Source organism: Vicugna pacos, chromosome 24, assembly GCF_048564905.1.
Source record: "Vicugna pacos chromosome 24, VicPac4, whole genome shotgun sequence".
Lineage (NCBI taxonomy): Eukaryota > Metazoa > Chordata > Mammalia > Artiodactyla > Camelidae > Vicugna > Vicugna pacos.
Window position 1 is genome coordinate 3,067,813 of NC_133010.1, and position 6,670 is coordinate 3,074,482.

At 42.1% G+C, this 6,670-nt stretch overlaps 1 long non-coding RNA gene across 1 annotated transcript; it reads left to right on the plus strand.

Moving 5' to 3' along the window:
• Nucleotides 1–2,741: 2,741 nt before the first annotated feature.
• Nucleotides 2,742–4,979, plus strand: LOC140688853 (uncharacterized). The gene is made up of 3 exons (XR_012063695.1): nucleotides 2,742–2,924; nucleotides 4,099–4,454; nucleotides 4,780–4,979. It is a non-coding gene; the product is annotated as an uncharacterized lncRNA (long non-coding RNA).
• Nucleotides 4,980–6,670: the final 1,691 nt, after the last annotated feature.

Consider the following 6,670-nt stretch of genomic DNA (forward strand, 5'->3'; position numbering starts at 1 on the left):
CAGAAGGGACTGTTCAGATTTGTAGGGCAGGCTGTGAGAGAGGCAGTCAGCAGGGCTACAAGAGGAGGAATCATTTGATCAGAATCTGAAATCCTTTCTGCCAACCTTTCTACCAAGCTCCCAGTGCCCATCACACACAATCCTGTGCTGTAACTGTTTTTGATTCCAGTTACCACATCTCCTTCAGGAAGGATTTTAAGGTGGAAAATATTTAAAATCCGTAATTGTTGCCAGAAGGGACATAGAACAAGGAACATAGAAACAACAAAAATGTCCATCAGCACATGACTGGCTAAAGACGAGGTGATACATATATACAATGGAATACTACTCAGCCATAAAAGATGCCATTTGCAGCAACATGGATGGACCTGAAGACTGTCATTCTAAGTGAAGTGGGGTGGAAAGAGAAAGAAAAATGCCACATGACTTCATTTATGGGGAATCTAAAATTAATAGCAATAATAATAAGACCACAAATGAACTAAATTTTATTTTGATTTCTTGAATATATGTAAGCACATCTGACTGTCCTTTGTGATTGGATTACCATATTCTGTTTATTATTCTTTTGTAGATGTCCTTATTCCTCTGGTAACTGTAATTTGAAAAATCTAAAGATCTAATCTGTTCTTAGAAACAGTAATTAGTACATATATGTAAACTAAAAAATGCAGTATACTCTATACATGTATTTACATGCAATATGTGTATGTGAAGTTGAACTGTATTAATTCTACCTACTAAAACTGAAAAAGGAAAAAAATAAGAAATTTATTTAAAAAAACACCCCTCTTTATATATTAAAATGTTCATTTCTGAGATTCTGTGAAAGACAACATGGAAGTAGGTTTTTAAGATTTTCTCCTTGCGCCTCAGTGAGCAGCCTGGGCTGCACAGCTTGGCCGCCACAGTCACCCAGGACTTGCCGGCTTGCTCCTCACTTCTTGGGAGGAAGGTTAGCTGCTTCAGGAATATTTATGCTCTTAGAAGTTGCTGAAAACCCCACAGAACTTCTGTTTACATGGAGTGTATCTGTCATTATACCCCATTTTAGAAGTTAGAACAGAAAATTTAAACCCAAGAACTGACAAGCACACGCTGTCCCAGCATGTGGTCAAAGCAGTGCTGCCACGGTGGGGTTGTTTTGGTTCCAGAAAAAATGCACCGTACACTCAAGAATGAGTGTGAACCCACAGATCTCATCTCATCAATGCTATGAAGAGGTGGGACCCAATGCCCCTAAAACAGTGCTGAAGTCTCCAGATGTCTCAGAACACACAGAGCCATGGGATCAAGAATCCAGTGTCTTGTGGATCATCAGCCTGGGGACCGCGTCCCGGGTCAGGAGGAGCAGAAGTAGGGATAGCAGGCACACAGTCCTATTGACAGCAAAGCTTTAAAGGTTTTGAATTGACTGAAAGTTAGGCAAAGATTTGCATTTAGACTAAAACAATTCCTCTCCTGGAGACGTTAGAAGGATAACACTGATTAATAGAGGATGATTGTAATGGATTAATTATGATACTGATGACATGAGCTGCGAACACTAACCCTGCACTCAGTGTAGACTAAGCCTTTTATGTACACAATTCATTAGGTCTCCACACCCCTGCAAGGTGGCATTAGCACTCATACAACCATGAAACCAGTGACTATAAAACAGTCACAAGCCTTCCTCTCCAGCATGAGGTAGCAAAACCAGCAAGGATTTTCAATGACAAAAGCCAAAATCATATATTTTTGGGAAAGAAAGCAAATGAAACACTGAAGAACAGTAAACCAAAAGAGCAGATGGAATGGAAAATTTTATTGAAGAAAGCAATGATTGATTCAATTAAAACAGGTAATGTCCCTGGTATAATTGAACCATGAATCCAAATTTTTTGGAAAGTGGGTTGTGAAATTACTGTCTCATTTAATATTGGAATTCCTAGTTGGACCAATTTGATATGCATCACTGGTGTGAGGTTAGATATTTAGACAAATAACAACATTCCTATTCTTTAAGTTAACAGGAAACATATCACAGGACTCCAGATTTAGGGAGAGAATGCAAACAACAACAATCATACTCCATCAAGTAAGGACACGTGTCCCTGCATCACCAAAGCAATGAGAATTTGCACACAGAAAACACAGTTCTCCAATTGTGACAAAGACGAGACTGTGATCCATGAATTACAAGAACAAGCAACTGTTTAAATGCCATGGGCAGATTTTTTTTATCATCTTGAAAACATCACTGATGTTCTAGGTAAGAAAAAGAATTGTTTTACTAACAAATCCAACTGACACAGGGGTTTTTCCAAGTGAGAAGGTGATTCCAAAAAGTGCAGTAAAATGAGTAAAGATGATCTGTGCAGTGACGGAGATGGTCTTAGACTGACCAGCATCACGATTCCCGGTTTTACACTTGCTATCTGCTCGTCACCTCTGACACAAGAACTCAACAAATGATTTTTTCCTTTAGAAAAAAAAGATAAATAAAATCTAACTACAAGATGTGGTATGTAAAGTGGTGATGAAGTTGTCTAACCTTATAATGCAGCCAGTGTAATGTAGCACTCATTCGGGCACTAGAATTTTTAATTCATTATTTCTTTTATACCCTCGTTCTATCCTAAAGGAGTCACTTAAAGTTTTCTACTTTATTCAACATATCTTGTGAGGGTTGTGATATACTCTGGTATGGCAGTTTTCAGAGATTTAAAATCACCTCTGTGGTTGTGGTCTGGAAAGAGAAGGCTCCCTCACAGCTGCGACGGAGAAGGAATCCCCGGAGTCCGCCTCCGGGCAGCTTCCGAACCGCATCTGCTTGCACATGGCACGGGACACCATCAGCAAGTGTAACTCTGACAAGGAGATTTCCCCGGGGCCTGGGAGGTGCTCTAACATTGTGAAGACACTTGTTTCCCAGTTAGGTAAGTCTTGGAAAAATAGTTTATTAGAAGTGACTCCCTTTGTATGTGCCTTTTGTCCTGAGAGGTTACTAATTAGCATAGAATATAAAATACCCCATAATATAAGAATTTAGGTACCACATCTTTCCATCTACCTGTCTATTTGTTTATCATATTTATAGTTAGGTTACATTTTCTATGATGTTCACTTCTGGGCACCAGAAAAGAAAGGTTACAAAATATTTATTATAAATAGGGGGGACTGGGTCTAAGGGTTAAAAACCACTACTGCTAACAATAAAAACCATATAATAATTTTAATCTCAGTTGCATCAGACCTTCCAGAATTACTCCCTCAATTTCACTGTTAAAACAGTAATGGAATCTCTGTTCTTCCAAGACTCGGGCCTGATCGCCACCCATCCAGACATCTGTCTGTGGGTCCCTACTTGTCCTCGATGCCCCCAAACACACCTTACGGGGTGAACTTTCTTCAGTGCCCCTACTGTAGGGGAAACCTGGAAGTCCCAGGCACTGTCCAGGAGTCACATCAACCTGCAAAAATCAAAGTCATGTGACTGAAATGGGACAACCCAGGTTGTGTGATAGGGCTGAAAGCTCACCAAAAACAGGTTTGGGGGCCTAACCCAAGCCCTCTGGCTCCTCACATGAAGAAGGACAGGGAGGCCCAATTAGCCACGAGACTGGGGGGCTTCATTACTCCATGAATAAAGGATTTGTGCCAGTTCCACCTTTAGATAGGGAACCCGAAAACCCAGACTTGGAAGCACCCCATCCCCTTCCCTCTGAACAAATATTCTCTCAAGACACATAGTGAGAGATGGGAGCCCTGGTGAGCTCTGGAATAAGATGCAATATGAAAGACTGCTGGTAACATATGATGCGGAGCTCAGGCAGCCCCCAGGGCCACCAGCCCTTCTGGTACAACTGATGCCCAATCTTCCATCCACAACAATTTCTTCAGGACACTTACACACACATAACCATCACACAAAAATGATTGCTCAGACATATTTTAAGAGAAATAACATTATGAGAATGCCAAATTCATGACAAGTCAGAGTCAAGACCCCAGAGTATTTACTGAATGAGATTTCACATGTGCTCTGCAGAGAACTTTAAACCCTTAGGACACAGTCATGGAAAAATAGGCATTTTCTTTCTTTCCTCCAAGTTGGCTTTGCTGGAGAACTCCATAGACACAGGAAGACTCTGGATCCCACCTCTACTACTTACACAAAGGGCTCAACACGTGGAGAGGGATCAGCGCTGGTGCGACCGGCTCCAATGTGACCACTCCCGTGCCCAGCTCCCCGAGGAGCAGAGCTCCCACCAAAGGAGCAGAGACCCCCAGGAGCAGAGCTACCCCCACGGACACTGCAGTGCCTACAAGAATCAGGAGTCTGATGAGTGAGACTGGGGCGGGCAAGACAGGAAGCAAGCACCGCTCCCTCAAGCTCTGCAGGTGATCTCTGTGTCATCTTGAATAAATACAGTCAGCATTAAAGATGTTTGACAAGAGGGTAAAAGGTAAGGCCTCCCCAAATCTCCACGCATTCTTTTAGTGGGAGTCCTGTTAGAACACATGGTGACAGACGCTGGCATTACATGCGCACGTTGCCCTCAGGGCTGCAGGGGAGGCCGCGGTGCTGCCTCTGCCCCACCTCCTTCCCTCGTCCCCCAGAACTCACAGGGGCCACTGACACGTTTCTCTGACTTTCTCTCCTTGGTATTGCTGCTCTTCTAGCTTTTAAGAGCTCATAAACACCTCACCAGAAAATCTTTAACAATGAACCCAAATCAAATGAAATCAACCACAGATACACACTGCCTTCATCATTACTTTTCATTTTAGGACGAAATTCTTGAAGACGACTCCCTGACCTGAAGGGATGGATGGAGGAGAAAAGAAAAGAAGACAAGTATTTTGGCCCAAAAAATATGAGAGGTAACCAGATGGTGGCTAGTTTTCATCGCACCTCTCTGCCCACCCCAATTTCACATGCCCCTCCCAACTCAATTCATCAGAACTCGACTGAAGGAGACGGCTGTGCAAATTTATTGGCAGCCAAAGAAATCGCTCCAGAAACAGTCTCCCAAACCCAGCGAGAACACTGAAAGCTGACCAGTGCCAGGATCTGAGTACTAAAACACACAGACCCAAACTCCACCCCCCTCCCTGGTGGGTGTACTTACAATGGGGGTGTCGCCACGCAATTTGTCAGCATCCAACATATAAAAATGAAAGGGACACCAGTTTTCAACATCACAGTCCCTCTGAAACAACTGATAGTCAATTAGCGTTTATCGGCAGCAAAAGTCGATTTTCTCCCCTGCACGTGGAGGTCAACACACAGAAGAGACTGATGATCCCCGCTGCGAGTGTAGCTAAGTGTGTCTAAGCAAACTGGCTCCATCAGCCTCCTGATGAGCAGGGAAGTGTGTGAGCCGCGGGGCTCTGCAGACTAATGTCCAGGCAAGGAGGGCTCTTCCTTGCTTTGGGGAGAAAAACGCGGAAGCAACACTCACTGGAAATAAATTCTAATTAAAATTTCAGCTGCGGTTCCTGCAGCGTAACCCCCGCCAATAGATGAGGCTCCCTCCGTGCTGTCCAGTCATGTGAGGCAGGCTCATTATTATAACTGTGTGTTTGGTTTAGCAAGTGAATCATGTCTGTTTTCTGGAAATTACTTGAGGGTGGAAAACCTTCCAAACATGTTCATTTATTTGCTGTGGAATCTGTTTAATCTTCTTAAGAGCATTTACAATGACAACCTTCTTAAATACAATGACAACCTTCTTAAATAAGCATCTTTGCCCGAGAGACCTTTCCAGGCACATGCGCCGAAACCTAGGACAAACCAGAAGCAAAATCAAAACCGTTTCAGCTGCACAACACCGCAGAATGTGTCCAGTTTGAGAATCAAGGATTTTTTTCTCCATACCCTTTTACTCTTCTGCCCAAATTAATCAGCCTCTGCTGCTCTTGTATACTGAGTATTGTATGACTCATCTTCTCTGCCTGTGAAATGGAAATGGGAGATACTTCTACCGAATAAAATGTCATAGAACTAACCAGCAAAATTATATATATTAAAAAAAAAGCCAGGGCTTTATGCTGTCCAGGGTTATGAATCATTTATTTAATGTGTCAATTGCTACAAGAATAAACTTTTCTAAATGTAAAACCTCCTCAGAAATCTTCAACTACTATTCAAGAAAAAATATCTCAGAAAATTTCTGAAAAGTATTTAAAGGAAAATCATATTTAACTGAATCATATTCTAGGCACACTGAATAAATTCTCTTTAGAGAACTCCTAGTTTTTTTTTAATGACCTATAAAAATACACCCAGTATTAATCAGTAAATCTTCATTCCTTATTTTTAAAATTCTTAAGACATGCTATTTTTCTTAAATCAAAAGAGTAGGTATTCGCAAGCCAATGGACAACGGAATTACCTAAGAAGACATTATAAAGCAGCAAGAGCAACTAGCACTTTGCCCAACATCCTGCCTGAGAGCCACTAGGATCATGTCATTTTGACCTGACCACTTGGAGGAGAGCTCCATCAGCCCATTTAACACATGAAGAAACTGAGGCTCTGGGTGGTCATGTTTCCTGTACTTGATGGAGCCAGGATCTAAATCCGGATCTTTGTCTATAGAGCCTGTGCCTTTACCAGATCACACTTATATTTCTCATACTTCAAATGCACTCAGTCCCCGAGGTAACACACCTTCCT